The sequence below is a fragment of the Balaenoptera physalus genome, assembly GCF_965194825.1.
Source record: "Balaenoptera physalus genome assembly, contig: HAP1_SCAFFOLD_1577, whole genome shotgun sequence".
NCBI lineage: Eukaryota > Metazoa > Chordata > Mammalia > Artiodactyla > Balaenopteridae > Balaenoptera > Balaenoptera physalus.
Window position 1 is genome coordinate 51,631 of NW_028125220.1, and position 23,268 is coordinate 74,898.

Sequence of the window (23,268 nt, forward strand, 5' to 3'; positions counted from 1 at the left end):
CAGAATGTATATTTTAAAGGTATTGGTGATTATATAATTCATATAATTTATCTGTTATATGTTTATATACATTTAACATACATTAGTATATGTATATTAACCCCATAGTCCTAATTTACCCATCCTCCCACCTTTCCTTTTGGCTAACCATTAGTTTACTTGATAAGTCTGTGAGTGTCTTTTTCTGTGGAAATATGTTCTTTGGTAGCAATCTTAGGATAACATGTATAAATGATATCATAGGATATTTGTCATACCCTTTTGACTTACTTAACCTTATATGATTATTTGTAGGCTCAACTGTAGTCGTGAAAACGGCATTGTTCCTTTTTTTCCCGAGGCTACTATTCCATTTGGTACGTATACCACTTCATCTTTGTCCATTCATTTGTTTATGGACCTTTTTTTTGCTTCCATGTCTTGGCTATTTCAATATTGTTGCAGTGCATATTTGCCTGCATCTGTCTTTCCGATTTTGGTGGTTTTATATTATAGGCCCAAAAGGTGCCCTGCCGCATCATATGTTAACTCAATTTTTACCTTTTCAAGCAGCTCCATTCAGTTTTCGTTAGTGCTCTTACCACTTTACATCCCACCGGCACCAAGAAGGTACACAGTTCTCTAAAACCCCTTCAGCATTTATAGTTTGTAGACTTTTTGCTGCTGGTCATGACTGGTGTGAGCTGAAACCTTATTGAATTTGAATTTGCATATGGCTAATAATTTCCTTTACTGAGCTTTAGGCATGCCCTTTTTTTCTTTTCCTTTTTTTTTAAAGAGTGAGTACAACCTCCCTCCTCTTATTGACTTCTTGAAAAATTTCTCATGTGTTGAATTTTCTTGCCTATTCCCTACCCCAGGGCATTTTTTGAGGGCCTGTGTCATTTACAGCCCTGCAGTCCTTGTGAGTCTATAAGCAACCATTGGCACTGGGTTTAAAGCTGCTGTTGTGGGAAATAGCCACAAGGCAGCAGCATTATTACGTTCTCAACACTTGTTACTAGGGCAGCAGAGTCTTCCTGGAGGTAGTGTTCCGAGGTTGTAAACTAGAGTGGAATGTGCTGGGACAAGCCCCCAGAAGTTTATATCTCCTTACTTATGTTTGTTTTTTAAATTTATTTTCTACTTCTTATCGGAGTAAATTTGATTAGAGTGTTTTGATTGTCTGGCTGTACAGAATCTGCTCAATGATTCATACATATGTCTGTTCATCTTCGGAACCTGTTACCATGTATGTGATTACAGAATGTATATTTTGAAGGGATTGGTGATTATATAATTCATATCATTTATATGTTATATGTTTATGTACATTTAACTTACATTAGTATATTCATATACCCCATAGTCCTAATTTACCCATCCCCCCACCTTTCATTTTGGCTAACCATTAGTTTATTTGATAAGTCTGTGAGTGTCTTTTTCTGTGGAAATATGTTCATTGGTAGCAATCTTAGGATAACATGTATAAATGATATCATAGGACATTTGTCATACCCTTTTGACTTACTTATCGTTATATGATTATTTCTAGGCTCAACTGTAGTCCTGAAAACGGCATTGTTCATCTTTTTCCCGAGGCCACTATTCCATTCTGTCCATATACCACTTCTTCTTTTTCCCGTCATCTGTTTATGGACCTTTTTTTGCTTCCATGTCTTGGCTCTTTCAATATTGCTGCAGCGCACATTTGCCTGCCTCTGTCTTTCCGATTCTGGTGGTCTTAGGTTATAGGCCCAAAAGGTGCCCTGCCGCATCATATGGTAGCTCAATTTTTACCTTTTCAAGCACAGCTCCATTCAGTTTGCGTTAGTGCTGTTGCCACTTTACATCCCACCAGCAGCCAGAAGGTACACAGTTCTCTAAAACCCCCTCAGCATTTATCGTTTGTAGACTTTTTGCTGATGGTTATGACTGGTGTGAACTGAAACCTTTTTGAATTTGAATTTGCTTGTGGCTTATAATTCCTTATACTGAGCTTTAGGCATGTCCTTTTTTTTCTTTTCCTTTTTTTTTAAAGAGTGAGTACAACTTCCCTCCTCTTATTGACTTCTTGAAAAATTTCTCATATGTTGAATTTTCTTGCCTATTGCCTACGCCAGGGCATGTTTTGAGGGCCTGTGTCATTTAGAGCCCTGCAGTCCTTGTGACTATATAAGCAACCATTGGCACTGGGTTTAAAGCTGCTGTTGTGGGAAACAGCCACAAGGCGGCAGCATTATTACGTTCTCAACTCTTGTTACTAGGGCAACTGAGTCTTCCTGGAGGCAGTTTTCCAAGGTTGTAAATTAGAGTGGAATGTGCTGGGACAAGCCCCAGAAGTTTATGTCTCCTTACTTATGTTTGTTTTTTAAACTTAATTTATACTTCTTGTCGGAGTAAATTTGATTAGAGTGTTTTGATTGTCTGGCTGTACAGAATCTGCTCAATGATTCATACATACGTCTGTTCATCTTCGGATACTGTTACCATATATGTGATCACAAAATATATATTTTCAAGGTATTGGTGATTATATAATTCATATAGTTTATCTGTTATATGTTTATATACATTTAACATACATTAGTATATGTATGTTAACCCCATAGTCCTAATTTACCCATCCTCCCACCTTTCATTTTGGCTAACCATTAGTTTCTTTGGTAAGTCTGTGAGTGTGTTTTTCTGTGGAAATATGTTCATTGGTAGCAATCTTAGGATAACATGTATAAATGATATCATAGGATGTTTGTCATACCCTTTTCACTTACTTAACCTTATATGATTATTTCTAGGCTCAACTGTAGTCCTGAAAACGGCATTGTTCATTTTTTTCGCGAGGCTACTATTACATTTGGTACGTATACCACTTCGTCTTTGTCCATTCATCTGTTTATGAACCTATTTTCTGCTTCCATGTCTTGGCTATTTCAATATTGCTGCAGTGCACATTGGCCTGCCTGTGTTTTTCAGATTCTGGTGGTCTTAGGTTATAGGCCCAAAAGGTGCCATGCCGCATCATATGGTAGCTCAATTTTTACCTTTTCAAGCATCTCCATTCAGTTTGCATTAGTGTTGTTACCACGTTACATCCCAGCAGCAGCTTGAAGGTACACAGTTCTCTAAAACCCCTTCAGCATTTATCGTTTGTAGACTTTTTGCTGATGGTTATGACTGGTGTAAGCTGAAACCTTTTTGAATTTGAATTTGCATGTGGCTAATAATTCCTTATACTGAGCTTTAGGCATGTCCTTTTTTTGTTTTCCTTTTTTTTAAAGAGTGAGTACAACTTCCCTCCTCTTATTGACTTCTTGAAAAATTTCTCATGTGTTGAATTTTCTTGCCTATTCCCTACCCCAGGGCATTTCTTGAGGGCCTGTGTCATTTACAGCCCTGCAGTCCTTGTGACTATGTAGGCAACCATTGGCACTGGGTTTAAAGCTGCTGCTGTGGGAAACAGCCACATGGCGGCAGCATTATTACGTCCTCAACTCTTGTTAATGGGGCAAAAGACTCTTCCTGGAGGTAGTGTTCCAAGGTGGGAAATTAGAGTGGAATGTGCTGGGACAAGCCCCCAGAAGTTTATCTCTCCTTACTTATGTTTGTTTTTTAAATTTAATTTCTATTTCTTATCGGAGTAAATCTGATTAGAGTGTTTTGATTTTCTGGCTGTACAGAATCTGCTCATTGATTCATATTTATGTTTCTTCATCTTCGGATCCTGTTACCATGTATGTGATTACAGAATATATATTTTAAAGGTATTCGTGATTATATAATTCATATACTTTATATGTTATATGTTTATATACATTTAACATACATTAGTATATGTATGTTAACCCCATAGTCCTAATTTACCCATCCTCCCACCTTTCATTTTGGCTAACCATTAGTTTATTTGATAAGTCTGTGAGTGTCTTTTTCTGTGGAAATATGTTCATTGGTAGCAATTTTACGATAACATATATAAATGATATCATAGGATATTTGTCATATACCCTTTTCACTTACTTAACGTTATATGATTATTTCTAGGCTCAACTGTAGTCCTGAAAACGGCATTGTTCATTTTTTTCACGAGCCTACTATTCCATTCTGTCCATATACCACTTCATCTTTGTCCATACATCTGTTTATGGACCTTTTTTTTTCCTTCCATGTCTTGGCTATTTCAATGTTGCTGCAGTGCACATTTGCCTGCCTCTGTCTTTCCGATTCTGGTGGTCTTAGGTTATAGGCCCAAAAGGTGCCCTGCCGCATCATATGGTAGCTCAATTTTTACCTTTTCAAGCAGCTCCATTCAGTTTGCGTTAGTGCTGTTGCCACTTTACATCCCACCAGCAACTAGAAGGTACACAGTTCTCTAAAACCCCTTCAGCATTTATAATTTGTAGACTTTTTGCTGATGGTCATGACTCTTGTGAGCTTAAACCTTTTTGAATTTGAATATGTATGTGGCTAATAATTCCTTATACTGAGCTTTAGGCATGTCCTTTTTTTTGTTTTCCTTTTTTTTAAAGAGTGAGTACAACTTCCCTCCTCTTATTGACTTCTTGAAAAATTTCTCATGTGTTGAATTTTCTTGCCTATTCCCTACCCCAGGGCATGTTTTGTGGGCCTGTGTCATTTACAGCCCTGCAGTCCTTGTGACTATATAACCAACCATTGGCACTGGGTTTAAAGCTGCTGTTGTGGGAAAGAGCCACAAGACGGCAGCATTATTACATTCTCAACTCTTGTTATTAGGGCAACAGAGTCTTCCTGGAGGTAGTGTTCCCAGGTTGTAAATTAGAGAGGAATGTCCTGGGACAAGCCCCCAGAAGTTTATGTCTCCTTACTTATGTTTGTTTTTTAAATTTAACTTCTATTTCTTATCGGAGTAAATTTGATTAGAGTGTTTTGATTGTCTGGCTGTACAGAATCTGCTCAATGATTCATACATACGTCTGTTCATCTTCGGATACTGTTACCATGTATGTGATCACAAAATGTATATTTTGAAGGTATTGGTGATGATATAATTCATGTAATTTATATGTTATATGTTTATATACATTTAAAATACATTAGTATATGTATGTTAACCCCATAGTCCTAATTTACCCATCCTCCCACCTTTCATTTTGGCTAACCATTAGTTTATTTGATAAGTCTGTGAGTGTCTTTTTCTGTGGAAATATGTTCATTGGTAGCAATCTTAGGATAACATGTATAAATGAAATCATAGGCTGTTTGTCATACCCTTTTCACTTACTTAACCTTATATGATTATTTCAAGGCTCAACTGTAGTCCAGAAAACGGCATTGTTCATTTTTTTCCCGAGCTTACTATTCCATTCTGTCCATATACCACTTCTTCTTTTTCCATTCATATGTTTATGGACCTTTTTTTTTGCTTTCATGTCTTGGCTATTTCAATATTACTGCAGTGCACATTTGCCTGCCTCTGTCTTTCCGATCCTGGTGGTCTTCGTTTATAGGCTCAAAGGTGCCCTGCCGCATCATATGGTAGCTCAATTTTTACCTTGTAAAGCAGCTCCATTCAGTTCTTGTTAGTGCTTTTACCACTTTACATCCCACCAGCAGCTAGTAGGTATGAGTTGTCTAAAACCCATTCAGCATTTATAGTTTGTAGACTTTTTGCTAATGGCCATTTGACTGGTGTGAGCTGAAACCTTTTTGGAGGTTGGAAACGCATGTGGCTAATAATTCCTTATACTGAGCTTTAACCATATCCTTTTTCTTCGTTTCCTTTTTTTGTTAAAGAGTAGGTACAACTTCCCTCCTCTCTTGACTTCTTGAAAAATTTCTCATGTGTTGAATTTTCCTGCCTATTCCCTACCCCAGGGCATTTTTTGAGGGCAGGTGTCATTTAGAGCCCTGCATTCCTTGGGACTATTAAGCAACCATTAGCAGTGGGTTTAAAGCTGCTCTTGTGCGAAACAGCCACAAGGCGGCAGCATTATTACGTTCTCAACTCTTGTTACTTGGGCAAAAGAGTCTTCCTGGAGGTAGGGTTCCGAGGTTGTAAATTAGAGTGGAATGTGCAGGGACAAGCCCCCAGAAGTTTATATCTCCTTACTTATGTTTATTTTTTAAATTTAGTTTCTATTTCTTTTTTTTTTTTTTTTTTTTTTTAAATTTTTATTATTTATTTATTATGTTTATTTTTGGCTGTGTTGGGTCTTCGTTTCTGTGCGAGGGCTTTCTCCAGTTGCGGCGAGTGGGGGCCACTCTTCATCGCAGTGCGCGGGCCTCTCACTATCGCGGCCTCTCTTGTTGCGGAGCAGAGGCTCCAGACGCTCAGGCTAAGTAGTTGTGGCTCACGGGCCCAGTTGCTCCGCGGCATGTGGGATCTTCCCAGACCAGGGCTCGAACCCGTGTCCCCTGCATTGGCAGGCAGATTCTCAACCACTGCGCCACCAGGGAAGCCCATAGTTTCTATTTCTTATCGGAGTAAATTTGATTAGAGTGTGTTGATTGTCTGGCTGTACAGAATCTGCTCAATGATTCATACTTATGTCTGTTCACCTTTGGACCCTGTTACCATGTATGTGATTACAGAATGTATATTTTAAAGGTATTGGTGATTATATAATTCATATAATTTATCTGTTATATGTTTATATACATTTAACATACATTAGTATATGTATATTAACCCCATAGTCCTAATTTACCCATCCTCCCACCTTTCCTTTTGGCTAACCATTAGTTTACTTGATAAGTCTGTGAGTGTCTTTTTCTGTGGAAATATGTTCTTTGGTAGCAATCTTAGGATAACATGTATAAATGATATCATAGGATATTTGTCATACCCTTTTGACTTGCTTAACCTTATATGATTATTTGTAGGCTCAACTGTAGTCGTGAAAACGGCATTGTTCCTTTTTTTCCCGAGGCTACTATTCCATTTGGTACGTATACCACTTCATCTTTGTCCATTCATTTGTTTATGGACCTTTTTTTTGCTTCCATGTCTTGGCTATTTCAATATTGTTGCAGTGCATATTTGCCTGCATCTGTCTTTCCGATTTTGGTGGTTTTATATTATAGGCCCAAAAGGTGCCCTGCCGCATCATATGTTAACTCAATTTTTACCTTTTCAAGCAGCTCCATTCAGTTTTCGTTAGTGCTCTTACCACTTTACATCCCACCGGCACCAAGAAGGTACACAGTTCTCTAAAACCCCTTCAGCATTTATAGTTTGTAGACTTTTTGCTGCTGGTCATGACTGGTGTGAGCTGAAACCTTATTGAATTTGAATTTGCATATGGCTAATAATTTCCTTTACTGAGCTTTAGGCATGCCCTTTTTTTCTTTTCCTTTTTTTTTAAAGAGTGAGTACAACCTCCCTCCTCTTATTGACTTCTTGAAAAATTTCTCATGTGTTGAATTTTCTTGCCTATTCCCTACCCCAGGGCATTTTTTGAGGGCCTGTGTCATTTACAGCCCTGCAGTCCTTGTGAGTCTATAAGCAACCATTGGCACTGGGTTTAAAGCTGCTGTTGTGGGAAATAGCCACAAGGCAGCAGCATTATTACGTTCTCAACACTTGTTACTAGGGCAGCAGAGTCTTCCTGGAGGTAGTGTTCCGTGGTTGTAAACTAGAGTGGAATGTGCTGGGACAAGCCCCCAGAAGTTTATATCTCCTTACTTTTGTTTGTTTTTTAAATTTATTTTCTACTTCTTATCGGAGTAAATTTGATTAGAGTGTTTTGATTGTCTGGCTGTACAGAATCTGCTCAATGATTCATACATATGTCTGTTCATCTTCGGAACCTGTTACCATGTATGTGATTACAGAATGTATATTTTGAAGGGATTGGTGATGATATAATTCATGTAATTTATATGTTATATGTTTATGTACATTTAACTTACATTAGTATATTCATGTTAACCCCATAGTCCTAATTTACCCATCCCCCCACCTTTCATTTTGGCTAACCATTAGTTTATTTGATAAGTCTGTGAGTGTCTTTTTCTGTGGAAATATGTTCATTGGTAGCAATCTTAGGATAACATGTATAAATGATATCATAGGACATTTGTCATACCCTTTTGACTTACTTATCGTTATATGATTATTTCTAGGCTCAACTGTAGTCCTGAAAACGGCATTGTTCATTTTTTTCCCGAGGCTACTATTCCATTCTGTCCATATACCACTTCTTCTTTTTCCCGTCATCTGTTTATGGACCTTTTTTTGCTTCCATGTCTTGGCTCTTTCAATACTGCTGCAGTGCACATTTGCCTGCCTCTGTCTTTCCGATTCTGGTGGTCTTAGGTTATAGGCCCAAAAGGTGCCCTGCCGCATCATATGGTAGCTCAATTTTTACCTTTTCAAGCACAGCTCCATTCAGTTTGCGTTAGTGCTGTTGCCACTTTACATCCCACCAGCAGCCAGAAGGTACACAGTTCTCTAAAACCCCCTCAGCATTTATCGTTTGTAGACTTTTTGCTGATGGTTATGACTGGTGTGAACTGAAACCTTTTTGAATTTGAATTTGCTTGTGGCTTATAATTCCTTATACTGAGCTTTAGGCATGTCCTTTTTTTTCTTTTCCTTTTTTTTTAAAGAGTGAGTACAACTTCCCTCCTCTTATTGACTTCTTGAAAAATTTCTCATATGTTGAATTTTCTTGCCTATTGCCTACGCCAGGGCATGTTTTGAGGGCCTGTGTCATTTAGAGCCCTGCAGTCCCTGTGACTATATAAGCAACCATTGGAACTGGGTTTAAAGCTGCTGTTGTGGGAAACAGCCACAAGGCGGCAGCATTATTACGTTCTCAACTCTTGTTACTAGGGCAACTGAGTCTTCCTGGAGGCAGTTTTCCAAGGTTGTAAATTAGAGTGGAATGTGCTGGGACAAGCCCCAGAAGTTTATGTCTCCTTACTTATGTTTGTTTTTTAAACTTAATTTATACTTCTTGTCGGAGTAAATTTGATTAGAGTGTTTTGATTGTCTGGCTGTACAGAATCTGCTCAATGATTCATACATATATCTGTTCATCTTCGGATCCTGTTACCATGTATGTGATCACAAAATATATATTTTCAAGGTATTGGTGATTATATAATTCATATAGTTTATCTGTTATATGTTTATATACATTTAACATACATTAGTATATGTATGTTAACCCCATAGTCCTAATTTACCCATCCTCCCACCTTTCCTTTTGGCTAACCATTAGTTTACTTGATAAGTCTGTGAGTGTCTTTTTCTGTGGAAATATGTTCTTTGGTAGCAATCTTAGGATAACATGTATAAATGATATCATAGGATGTTTGTCATACCCTTTTCACTTACTTAACCTTATATGATTATTTCTAGGCTCAACTGTAGTCCTGTAAACGGCATTGTTCATTTTTTTCGCGAGGCTACTATTACATTTGGTATGTATACCACTTCGTCTTTGTCCATTCATCTGTTTATGGACCTATTTTCTGCTTCCATGTCTTGGCTATTTCAATATTGCTGCAGTGCACATTTGCCTGCCTGTGTTTTTCAGATTCTGGTGGTCTTAGGTTATAGGCCCAAAAGGTGCCATGCCGCATTATATGGTAGCTCAATTTTTACCTTTTCAAGCAGCTCCATTCAGTTTTCGTTAGTGCTGTTACCACTTTACATCCCTCCAGCAGCTAGGAGGTATGAGTTGGCTAAAACCCATTCAGCATTTATAGTTTGTAGACTTTTTGCTTATGGCCATTTGACTGGTGTCAGCTGAAACCTTTTTGGAGGTTGGATACGCATTTGGCTAATAATTCCTTATACTGAGCTTTAGGCATATCCTTTTTCTTCTTTTCCTTTTTTTGTTAAAGTGTGAGTACAACTTCCCTCTTCATATTGACTACTTGAAAACTTTCTCATGTGTTGAATTATCTTTCCTATTCCCTACCCCAGTGCATTTTTGAGGGCAGGTGTCATTTAGAGCCCTGCAGTCCTTGTGACTATTAAGGAACCATTAGCACTGGGCTTAAAGCTGCTGCTGTGGGAAACAGCCACAAGGCGGCAGCATAATTACGTTCTCAACTCTTGTTACTAGGGCAGAAGAGTCTTCCTCGAGGTAGTGTTCCGAGGTTGTGAATTAGAGTGGGATGTGCTGGGACAAGCCCCCAGAAGTTTATGTCTCCTTACCTATGTTTGTTTTTAAATTTAATTTCTATTTCTTATCGGAGTAAATTTGATTAGAGTGTTTTGATGGTCTGGCTGTACAGAATCTGCTCAATGATTCCTACTAATGTCTGTTCATCTTCAGATCCTGTTACCATGTATGTGATAACAGAATGTATATTTTAAAGGTATTGGTGATTATATAATTTATACAGTTTATATGTTATATGTTTATATACATTTAACATATATTAGTATATGTATGTTAACCCCATAGTCCTAATTTACCAATCCTCCCACCTTTCATTTTGGCTAACCATTAGTTTATTTCATAAGTCTGTGAGTGTCTTTTTCTGTGGAAATATGTTCATTGGTAGCAATCTTAGGATAACATGTATAAATGATACCATAGGATATTTGTCATACCCTTTTGACTTACTTAACCTTATATGATTATTTCTAGGCTCAACTGTAGTCCTGAAAACTGCATTGTTCATTTTTTTCCCGAGGCTACTATTCCATTCTTTCCGTATACCACTTCTTCTTTTTCCATTCACCTGTTTATGGACCTTTTTTTGCTTCCATGTCTTGGCTATTTCAATATTGCTGCAGTGCACATTTGCCTGCCTCTGTGTTTCTGATTCTGGTGGTCTTAGGTTATAGGCCCAAAGGTGCCATGCCGCATCATATGGTAGCTCAATTTTTACCTTTTCAAGCAGCTCCATTCAGTTTGCGTTAGTGCTGTTACGACTTTACATCCCACCAGCAGCTAGAAGGTACACAGTTCTCTAAAACCCCTTCAGCATTTATAGTTTGTAGACTTTTTGCTGATGGTCATGACTGGTGTGAGCTGAAACCTTTTTGAATTTGAATTTGCATGTGGCTAATAATTCCTTATACTGAGCTTTAGGCATGTCCTTTTTTCGTTTTCCTTTTTTTTAAAGAGTGAGTACAACTTCCCTCCTCTTATTGACTTCTTGAAAAATTTCTCATGTGTTGAATTTTCTTGCCTATTCGCTACCCCAGGGCATGTTTTGTGGGCCTGTGTCATTTACTGCCCTGCAGTCCTTGTGACTATATAACCAACCATTGGCACTGGGTTTAAAGCTGCTGTTGTGGGAATGAGCCACAAGACGGCAGCATTATTACATTCTCAACTCTTGTTATTAGGCCAACAGAGTCTTCCTGGAGATAGTGTTCCCAGGTTGTAAATTAGAGAGGAATGTCCTGGGACAAGCCCCCAGAAGTTTATGTCTCCTTACTTATGTTTGTTTTTTAAATTTAATTTCTATTTCTTATCGGAGTAAATTTGATTAGAGTGTTTTGATTGTCTGGCTGTACAGAATCCGCTCAATGATTCATACATATGTCTGTTCATCTTCGGATACTGTTACCATGTATGTGATCACAAAATGTATATTTTGAAGGTATTGTTGATGATATAATTCATGTAACTTATATGTTATATGTTTATATACATTTAACATACATTAGTATATGTATCTTATCCCCATAGTCCTAATTTACCCATCCTCCCACCTTTCATTTTGGCTAACCATTAGTTTATTTGATAAGTCTGTGAGTGTGTTTTTCTGTGGAAATATGTTCATTGGTAGCAATCTTAGGATAACATGTATAAATGATATCATAGGCTGTTTGTCATACCCTTTTCACTTACTTAACCTTATATGATTATTTCAAGGCTCAACTGTAGTCCAGAAAACGGCATTGTTCATTTTTTTCCCGAGCTTACTATTCCATTCTGTCCATATACCACTTCTTCTTTTTCCATTCATATGTTTATGGACCTTTTTTTTTGCTTTCATGTCTTGGCTATTTCAATATTACTGCAGTGCACATTTGCCTGCCTCTGTCTTTCCGATCCTGGTGGTCTTCGTTTATAGGCTCAAAGGTGCCCTGCCGCATCATATGGTAGCTCAATTTTTACCTTGTAAAGCAGCTCCATTCAGTTCTTGTTAGTGCTTTTACCACTTTACATCCCACCAGCAGCTAGTAGGTATGAGTTGTCTAAAACCCATTCAGCATTTATAGTTTGTAGACTTTTTGCTAATGGCCATTTGACTGGTGTGAGCTGAAACCTTTTTGGAGGTTGGAAACGCATGTGGCTAATAATTCCTTATACTGAGCTTTAACCATATCCTTTTTCTTCGTTTCCTTTTTTTGTTAAAGAGTAAGTACAACTTCCCTCCTCTCTTGATTTCTTGAAAAATTTCTCATGTGTTGAATTTTCCTGCCTATTCCCTACCCCAGGGCATTTTTTGAGGGCAGGTGTCATTTAGAGCCCTGCATTCCTTGGGACTATTAAGCAACCATTAGCAGTGGGTTTAAAGCTGCTCTTGTGCGAAACAGCCACAAGGCGGCAGCATTATTACGTTCTCAACTCTTGTTACTTGGGCAAAAGAGTCTTCCTGGAGGTAGGGTTCCGAGGTTGTAAATTAGAGTGGAATGTGCAGGGACAAGCCCCGAGAAGTTTATGTCTCCTTACTTATGTTTGTTTTTTAAATTTAGTTTCTATTTCTTATCGGAGTAAATTTGATTAGAGTGTGTTGATTGTCTGGCTGTACAGAATCTGCTCAATGATTCATACTTATGTCTGTTCACCTTTGGACCCTGTTACCATGTATGTGATTACAGAATGTATATTTTAAAGGTATTGGTGATTATATAATTCATATAATTTATCTGTTATATGTTTATATACATTTAACATACATTAGTATATGTATTTTAACCCCATAGTCCTAATTTACCCATCCTCCCACCTTTCCTTTTGGCTAACCATTAGTTTACTTGATAAGTCTGTGAGTGTCTTTTTCTGTGGAAATATGTTCTTTGGTAGCAATCTTAGGATAACATGTATAAATGATATCATAGGATATTTGTCATACCCTTTTGACTTACTTAACCTTATATGATTATTTGTAGGCTCAACTGTAGTCGTGAAAACGGCATTGTTCCTTTTTTTCCCGAGGCTACTATTCCATTTGGTACGTATACCACTTCATCTTTGTCCATTCATTTGTTTATGGACCTTTTTTTTGCTTCCATGTCTTGGCTATTTCAATATTGTTGCAGTGCATATTTGCCTGCATCTGTCTTTCCGATTTTGGTGGTTTTATATTATAGGCCCAAAAGGTGCCCTGCCGCATCATATGTTAACTCAATTTTTACCTTTTCAAGCAGCTCCATTCAGTTTTCGTTAGTGCTCTTACCACTTTACATCCCACCGGCACCAAGAAGGTACACAGTTCTCTAAAACCCCTTCAGCATTTATAGTTTGTAGACTTTTTGCTGCTGGTCATGACTGGTGTGAGCTGAAACCTTATTGAATTTGAATTTGCATATGGCTAATAATTTCCTTTACTGAGCTTTAGGCATGCCCTTTTTTTCTTTTCCTTTTTTTTTAAAGAGTGAGTACAACCTCCCTCCTCTTATTGACTTCTTGAAAAATTTCTCATGTGTTGAATTTTCTTGCCTATTCCCTACCCCAGGGCATTTTTTGAGGGCCTGTGTCATTTACAGCCCTGCAGTCCTTGTGAGTCTATAAGCAACCATTGGCACTGGGTTTAAAGCTGCTGTTGTGGGAAATAGCCACAAGGCAGCAGCATTATTACGTTCTCAACACTTGTTACTAGGGCAGCAGAGTCTTCCTGGAGGTAGTGTTCCGTGGTTGTAAACTAGAGTGGAATGTGCTGGGACAAGCCCCCAGAAGTTTATATCTCCTTACTTTTGTTTGTTTTTTAAATTTATTTTCTACTTCTTATCGGAGTAAATTTGATTAGAGTGTTTTGATTGTCTGGCTGTACAGAATCTGCTCAATGATTCATACATATGTCTGTTCATCTTCGGAACCTGTTACCATGTATGTGATTACAGAATGTATATTTTGAAGGGATTGGTGATGATATAATTCATGTAATTTATATGTTATATGTTTATGTACATTTAACTTACATTAGTATATTCATGTTAACCCCATAGTCCTAATTTACCCATCCCCCCACCTTTCATTTTGGCTAACCATTAGTTTATTTGATAAGTCTGTGAGTGTCTTTTTCTGTGGAAATATGTTCATTGGTAGCAATCTTAGGATAACATGTATAAATGATATCATAGGACATTTGTCATACCCTTTTGACTTACTTATCGTTATATGATTATTTCTAGGCTCAACTGTAGTCCTGAAAACGGCATTGTTCATTTTTTTCCCGAGGCTACTATTCCATTCTGTCCATATACCACTTCTTCTTTTTCCCGTCATCTGTTTATGGACCTTTTTTTGCTTCCATGTCTTGGCTCTTTCAATACTGCTGCAGTGCACATTTGCCTGCCTCTGTCTTTCCGATTCTGGTGGTCTTAGGTTATAGGCCCAAAAGGTGCCCTGCCGCATCATATGGTAGCTCAATTTTTACCTTTTCAAGCACAGCTCCATTCAGTTTGCGTTAGTGCTGTTGCCACTTTACATCCCACCAGCAGCCAGAAGGTACACAGTTCTCTAAAACCCCCTCAGCATTTATCGTTTGTAGACTTTTTGCTGATGGTTATGACTGGTGTGAACTGAAACCTTTTTGAATTTGAATTTGCTTGTGGCTTATAATTCCTTATACTGAGCTTTAGGCATGTCCTTTTTTTTCTTTTCCTTTTTTTTTAAAGAGTGAGTACAACTTCCCTCCTCTTATTGACTTCTTGAAAAATTTCTCATATGTTGAATTTTCTTGCCTATTGCCTACGCCAGGGCATGTTTTGAGGGCCTGTGTCATTTAGAGCCCTGCAGTCCCTGTGACTATATAAGCAACCATTGGAACTGGGTTTAAAGCTGCTGTTGTGGGAAACAGCCACAAGGCGGCAGCATTATTACGTTCTCAACTCTTGTTACTAGGGCAACTGAGTCTTCCTGGAGGCAGTTTTCCAAGGTTGTAAATTAGAGTGGAATGTGCTGGGACAAGCCCCAGAAGTTTATGTCTCCTTACTTATGTTTGTTTTTTAAACTTAATTTATACTTCTTGTCGGAGTAAATTTGATTAGAGTGTTTTGATTGTCTGGCTGTACAGAATCTGCTCAATGATTCATACATATATCTGTTCATCTTCGGATCCTGTTACCATGTATGTGATCACAAAATATATATTTTCAAGGTATTGGTGATTATATAATTCATATAGTTTATCTGTTATATGTTTATATACATTTAACATACATTAGTATATGTATGTTAACCCCATAGTCCTAATTTACCCATCCTCCCACCTTTCCTTTTGGCTAACCATTAGTTTACTTGATAAGTCTGTGAGTGTCTTTTTCTGTGGAAATATGTTCTTTGGTAGCAATCTTAGGATAACATGTATAAATGATATCATAGGATGTTTGTCATACCCTTTTCACTTACTTAACCTTATATGATTATTTCTAGGCTCAACTGTAGTCCTGTAAACGGCATTGTTCATTTTTTTCGCGAGGCTACTATTACATTTGGTATGTATACCACTTCGTCTTTGTCCATTCATCTGTTTATGGACCTATTTTCTGCTTCCATGTCTTGGCTATTTCAATATTGCTGCAGTGCACATTTGCCTGCCTGTGTTTTTCAGATTCTGGTGGTCTTAGGTTATAGGCCCAAAAGGTGCCATGCCGCATTATATGGTAGCTCAATTTTTACCTTTTCAAGCAGCTCCATTCAGTTTTCGTTAGTGCTGTTACCACTTTACATCCCTCCAGCAGCTAGGAGGTATGAGTTGGCTAAAACCCATTCAGCATTTATAGTTTGTAGACTTTTTGCTTATGGCCATTTGACTGGTGTCAGCTGAAACCTTTTTGGAGGTTGGATACGCATTTGGCTAATAATTCCTTATACTGAGCTTTAGGCATATCCTTTTTCTTCTTTTCCTTTTTTTGTTAAAGTGTGAGTACAACTTCCCTCTTCATATTGACTACTTGAAAACTTTCTCATGTGTTGAATTATCTTTCCTATTCCCTACCCCAGTGCATTTTTGAGGGCAGGTGTCATTTAGAGCCCTGCAGTCCTTGTGACTATTAAGGAACCATTAGCACTGGGCTTAAAGCTGCTGCTGTGGGAAACAGCCACAAGGCGGCAGCATAATTACGTTCTCAACTCTTGTTACTAGGGCAGAAGAGTCTTCCTCGAGGTAGTGTTCCGAGGTTGTGAATTAGAGTGGGATGTGCTGGGACAAGCCCCCAGAAGTTTATGTCTCCTTACCTATGTTTGTTTTTAAATTTAATTTCTATTTCTTATCGGAGTAAATTTGATTAGAGTGTTTTGATGGTCTGGCTGTACAGAATCTGCTCAATGATTCCTACTAATGTCTGTTCATCTTCAGATCCTGTTACCATGTATGTGATAACAGAATGTATATTTTAAAGGTATTGGTGATTATATAATTTATACAGTTTATATGTTATATGTTTATATACATTTAACATATATTAGTATATGTATGTTAACCCCATAGTCCTAATTTACCAATCCTCCCACCTTTCATTTTGGCTAACCATTAGTTTATTTCATAAGTCTGTGAGTGTCTTTTTCTGTGGAAATATGTTCATTGGTAGCAATCTTAGGATAACATGTATAAATGATACCATAGGATATTTGTCATACCCTTTTGACTTACTTAACCTTATATGATTATTTCTAGGCTCAACTGTAGTCCTGAAAACTGCATTGTTCATTTTTTTCCCGAGGCTACTATTCCATTCTTTCCGTATACCACTTCTTCTTTTTCCATTCACCTGTTTATGGACCTTTTTTTGCTTCCATGTCTTGGCTATTTCAATATTGCTGCAGTGCACATTTGCCTGCCTCTGTGTTTCTGATTCTGGTGGTCTTAGGTTATAGGCCCAAAGGTGCCATGCCGCATCATATGGTAGCTCAATTTTTACCTTTTCAAGCAGCTCCATTCAGTTTGCGTTAGTGCTGTTACGACTTTACATCCCACCAGCAGCTAGAAGGTACACAGTTCTCTAAAACCCCTTCAGCATTTATAGTTTGTAGACTTTTTGCTGATGGTCATGACTGGTGTGAGCTGAAACCTTTTTGAATTTGAATTTGCATGTGGCTAATAATTCCTTATACTGAGCTTTAGGCATGTCCTTTTTTCGTTTTCCTTTTTTTTAAAGAGTGAGTACAACTTCCCTCCTCTTATTGACTTCTTGAAAAATTTCTCATGTGTTGAATTTTCTTGCCTATTCGCTACCCCAGGGCATGTTTTGTGGGCCTGTGTCATTTACTGCCCTGCAGTCCTTGTGACTATATAACCAACCATTGGCACTGGGTTTAAAGCTGCTGTTGTGGGAATGAGCCACAAGACGGCAGCATTATTACATTCTCAACTCTTGTTATTAGGCCAACAGAGTCTTCCTGGAGATAGTGTTCCCAGGTTGTAAATTAGAGAGGAATGTCCTGGGACAAGCCCCCAGAAGTTTATGTCTCCTTACTTATGTTTGTTTTTTAAATTTAATTTCTATTTCTTATCGGAGTAAATTTGATTAGAGTGTTTTGATTGTCTGGCTGTACAGAATCCGCTCAATGATTCATACATATGTCTGTTCATCTTCGGATACTGTTACCATGTATGTGATCACAAAATGTATATTTTGAAGGTATTGTTGATGATATAATTCATGTAACTTATATGTTATATGTTTATATACATTTAACATACATTAGTATATGTATCTTATCCCCATAGTCCTAATTTACCCATCCTCCCACCTTTCATTTTGGCTAACCATTAGTTTATTTGATAAGTCTGTGAGTGTGTTTTTCTGTGGAAATATGTTCATTGGTAGCAATCTTAGGATAACATGTATAAATGATATCATAGGCTGTTTGTCATACCCTTTTCACTTACTTAACCTTATATGATTATTTCAAGGCTCAACTGTAGTCCAGAAAACGGCATTGTTCATTTTTTTCCCGAGCTTACTATTCCATTCTGTCCATATACCACTTCTTCTTTTTCCATTCATATGTTTATGGACCTTTTTTTTTGCTTTCATGTCTTGGCTATTTCAATATTACTGCAGTGCACATTTGCCTGCCTCTGTCTTTCCGATCCTGGTGGTCTTCGTTTATAGGCTCAAAGGTGCCCTGCCGCATCATATGGTAGCTCAATTTTTACCTTGTAAAGCAGCTCCATTCAGTTCTTGTTAGTGCTTTTACCACTTTACATCCCACCAGCAGCTAGTAGGTATGAGTTGTCTAAAACCCATTCAGCATTTATAGTTTGTAGACTTTTTGCTAATGGCCATTTGACTGGTGTGAGCTGAAACCTTTTTGGAGGTTGGAAACGCATGTGGCTAATAATTCCTTATACTGAGCTTTAACCATATCCTTTTTCTTCGTTTCCTTTTTTTGTTAAAGAGTAAGTACAACTTCCCTCCTCTCTTGATTTCTTGAAAAATTTCTCATGTGTTGAATTTTCCTGCCTATTCCCTACCCCAGGGCATTTTTTGAGGGCAGGTGTCATTTAGAGCCCTGCATTCCTTGGGACTATTAAGCAACCATTAGCAGTGGGTTTAAAGCTGCTCTTGTGCGAAACAGCCACAAGGCGGCAGCATTATTACGTTCTCAACTCTTGTTACTTGGGCAAAAGAGTCTTCCTGGAGGTAGGGTTCCGAGGTTGTAAATTAGAGTGGAATGTGCAGGGACAAGCCCCGAGAAGTTTATGTCTCCTTACTTATGTTTGTTTTTTAAATTTAGTTTCTATTTCTTATCGGAGTAAATTTGATTAGAGTGTGTTGATTGTCTGGCTGTACAGAATCTGCTCAATGATTCATACTTATGTCTGTTCACCTTTGGACCCTGTTACCATGTATGTGATTACAGAATGTATATTTTAAAGGTATTGGTGATTATATAATTCATATAATTTATCTGTTATATGTTTATATACATTTAACATACATTAGTATATGTATTTTAACCCCATAGTCCTAATTTACCCATCCTCCCACCTTTCCTTTTGGCTAACCATTAGTTTACTTGATAAGTCTGTGAGTGTGTTTTTCTGTGGAAATATGTTCTTTGGTAGCAATCTTAGGATAACATGTATAAATGATATCATAGGATATTTGTCATACCCTTTTGACTTACTTAACCTTATATGATTATTTGTAGGCTCAACTGTAGTCGTGAAAACGGCATTGTTCCTTTTTTTCCCGAGGCTCCTATTCCATTTGGTACGTATACCACTTCATCTTTGTCCATTCATTTGTTTATGGACCTTTTTTTTGCTTCCATGTCTTGGCTATTTCAATATTGTTGCAGTGCATATTTGCCTGCATCTGTCTTTCCGATTTTGGTGGTTTTATATTATAGGCCCAAAAGGTGCCCTGCCGCATCATATGTTAACTCAATTTTTACCTTTTCAAGCAGCTCCATTCAGTTTTCGTTAGTGCTCTTACCACTTTACATCCCACCGGCACCAAGAAGGTACACAGTTCTCTAAAACCCCTTCAGCATTTATAGTTTGTAGACTTTTTGCTGCTGGTCATGACTGGTGTGAGCTGAAACCTTATTGAATTTGAATTTGCATATGGCTAATAATTTCCTTTACTGAGCTTTAGGCATGCCCTTTTTTTCTTTTCCTTTTTTTTTAAAGAGTGAGTACAACCTCCCTCCTCTTATTGACTTCTTGAAAACTTTCTCATGTGCTGAATTTTCTTGCCTATTCCCTACCCCAGGGCATTTTTTGAGGGCCTGTGTCATTTACAGCCCTGCAGTCCTTGTGAGTCTATAAGCAACCATTGGCACTGGGTTTAAAGCTGCTGTTGTGGGAAATAGCCACAAGGCAGCAGCATTATTACGTTCTCAACACTTGTTACTAGGGCAGCAGAGTCTTCCTGGAGGTAGTGTTCCGAGGTTGTAAACTAGAGTGGAATGTGCTGGGACAAGCCCCCAGAAGTTTATATCTCCTTACTTATGTTTGTTTTTTAAATTTATTTTCTACTTCTTATCGGAGTAAATTTGATTAGAGTGTTTTGATTGTCTGGCTGTACAGAATCTGCTCAATGATTCATACATATGTCTGTTCATCTTCGGAACCTGTTACCATGTATGTGATTACAGAATGTATATTTTGAAGGGATTGGTGATTATATAATTCATATCATTTATATGTTATATGTTTATGTACATTTAACTTACATTAGTATATTCATATTAACCCCATAGTCCTAATTTACCCATCCCCCCACCTTTCATTTTGGCTAACCATTAGTTTATTTGATAAGTCTGTGAGTGTCTTTTTCTGTGGAAATATGTTCATTGGTAGCAATCTTAGGATAACATGTATAAATGATATCATAGGACATTTGTCATACCCTTTTGACTTACTTATCGTTATATGATTATTTCTAGGCTCAACTGTAGTCCTGAAAACGGCATTGTTCATCTTTTTCCCGAGGCCACTATTCCATTCTGTCCATATACCACTTCTTCTTTTTCCCGTCATCTGTTTATGGACCTTTTTTTGCTTCCATGTCTTGGCTCTTTCAATATTGCTGCAGCGCACATTTGCCTGCCTCTGTCTTTCCGATTCTGGTGGTCTTAGGTTATAGGCCCAAAAGGTGCCCTGCCGCATCATATGGTAGCTCAATTTTTACCTTTTCAAGCACAGCTCCATTCAGTTTGCGTTAGTGCTGTTGCCACTTTACATCCCACCAGCAGCCAGAAGGTACACAGTTCTCTAAAACCCCCTCAGCATTTATCGTTTGTAGACTTTTTGCTGATGGTTATGACTGGTGTGAACTGAAACCTTTTTGAATTTGAATTTGCTTGTGGCTTATAATTCCTTATACTGAGCTTTAGGCATGTCCTTTTTTTTCTTTTCCTTTTTTTTTAAAGAGTGAGTACAACTTCCCTCCTCTTATTGACTTCTTGAAAAATTTCTCATATGTTGAATTTTCTTGCCTATTGCCTACGCCAGGGCATGTTTTGAGGGCCTGTGTCATTTAGAGCCCTGCAGTCCTTGTGACTATATAAGCAACCATTGGCACTGGGTTTAAAGCTGCTGTTGTGGGAAACAGCCACAAGGCGGCAGCATTATTACGTTCTCAACTCTTGTTACTAGGGCAACTGAGTCTTCCTGGAGGCAGTTTTCCAAGGTTGTAAATTAGAGTGGAATGTGCTGGGACAAGCCCCAGAAGTTTATGTCTCCTTACTTATGTTTGTTTTTTAAACTTAATTTATACTTCTTGTCGGAGTAAATTTGATTAGAGTGTTTTGATTGTCTGGCTGTACAGAATCTGCTCAATGATTCATACATACGTCTGTTCATCTTCGGATACTGTTACCATGTATGTGATCACAAAATATATATTTTCAAGGTATTGGTGATTATATAATTCATATAGTTTATCTGTTATATGTTTATATACATTTAACATACATTAGTATATGTATGTTAACCCCATAGTCCTAATTTACCCATCCTCCCACCTTTCATTTTGGCTAACCATTAGTTTCTTTGGTAAGTCTGTGAGTGTGTTTTTCTGTGGAAATATGTTCATTGGTAGCAATCTTAGGATAACATGTATAAATGATATCATAGGATGTTTGTCATACCCTTTTCACTTACTTAACCTTATATGATTATTTCTAGGCTCAACTGTAGTCCTGAAAACGGCATTGTTCATTTTTTTCGCGAGGCTACTATTACATTTGGTACGTATACCACTTCGTCTTTGTCCATTCATCTGTTTATGAACCTATTTTCTGCTTCCATGTCTTGGCTATTTCAATATTGCTGCAGTGCACATTGGCCTGCCTGTGTTTTTCAGATTCTGGTGGTCTTAGGTTATAGGCCCAAAAGGTGCCATGCCGCATCATATGGTAGCTCAATTTTTACCTTTTCAAGCATCTCCATTCAGTTTGCATTAGTGTTGTTACCACGTTACATCCCAGCAGCAGCTTGAAGGTACACAGTTCTCTAAAACCCCTTCAGCATTTATCGTTTGTAGACTTTTTGCTGATGGTTATGACTGGTGTGAGCTGAAACCTTTTTGAATTTGAATTTGCATGTGGCTAATAATTCCTTATACTGAGCTTTAGGCATGTCCTTTTTTTGTTTTCCTTTTTTTTAAAGAGTGAGTACAACTTGCCTCCTCTTATTGACTTCTTGAAAAATTTCTCATGTGTTGAATTTTCTTGCCTATTCCCTACCCCAGGGCATTTCTTGAGGGCCTGTGTCATTTACAGCCCTGCAGTCCTTGTGACTATGTAGGCAACCATTGGCACTGGGTTTAAAGCTGCTGCTGTGGGAAACAGCCACATGGCGGCAGCATTATTACGTCCTCAACTCTTGTTAATGGGGCAAAAGACTCTTCCTGGAGGTAGTGTTCCAAGGTTGGAAATTAGAGTGGAATGTGCTGGGACAAGCCCCCAGAAGTTTATCTCTCCTTACTTATGTTTGTTTTTTAAATTTAATTTCTATTTCTTATCGGAGTAAATCTGATTAGAGTGTTTTGATTTTCTGGCTGTACAGAATCTGCTCATTGATTCATATTTATGTTTCTTCATCTTCGGATCCTGTTACCATGTATGTGATTACAGAATATATATTTTAAAGGTATTCGTGATTATATAATTCATATACTTTATATGTTATATGTTTATATACATTTAACATACATTAGTATATGTATATTAACCCCATAGTCCTAATTTACCCATCCTCCCACCTTTCATTTTGGCTAACCATTAGTTTATTTGATAAGTCTGTGAGTGTCTTTTTCTGTGGAAATATGTTCATTGGTAGCAATTTTACGATAACATATATAAATGATATCATAGGATATTTGTCATACCCTTTTCACTTACTTAACGTTATATGATTATTTCTAGGCTCAACTGTAGTCCTGAAAATGGCATTGTTCATTTTTTTCACGAGCCTACTATTCCATTCTGTCCATATACCACTTCGTCTTTGTCCATACATCTGTTTATGGACCTTTTTTTTTCCTTCCATGTCTTGGCTATTTCAATGTTGCTGCAGTGCACATTTGCCTGCCTCTGTCTTTCCGATTCTGGTGGTCTTAGGTTATAGGCCCAAAAGGTGCCCTGCCGCATCATATGGTAGCTCAATTTTTACCTTTTCAAGCAGCTCCATTCAGTTTGTGTTAGT

The 23,268-nt window shown here is 37.7% G+C and overlaps 1 long non-coding RNA gene across 1 annotated transcript in view; it reads left to right on the plus strand.

Moving 5' to 3' along the window:
• The window catches only part of LOC309653979, an 88,652-nt gene that overhangs the window by 38,447 nt on the left and 26,937 nt on the right, over window positions 1-23,268 (plus strand). Inside the window, exons 5-8 of the long non-coding RNA XR_014259693.1 lie at window positions 295-356; window positions 1,535-1,580; window positions 6,887-6,902; window positions 20,505-20,566. This is a non-coding gene — a long non-coding RNA (uncharacterized lncRNA). The remainder of the gene's footprint in view (window positions 1-294; window positions 357-1,534; window positions 1,581-6,886; window positions 6,903-20,504; window positions 20,567-23,268) is intronic.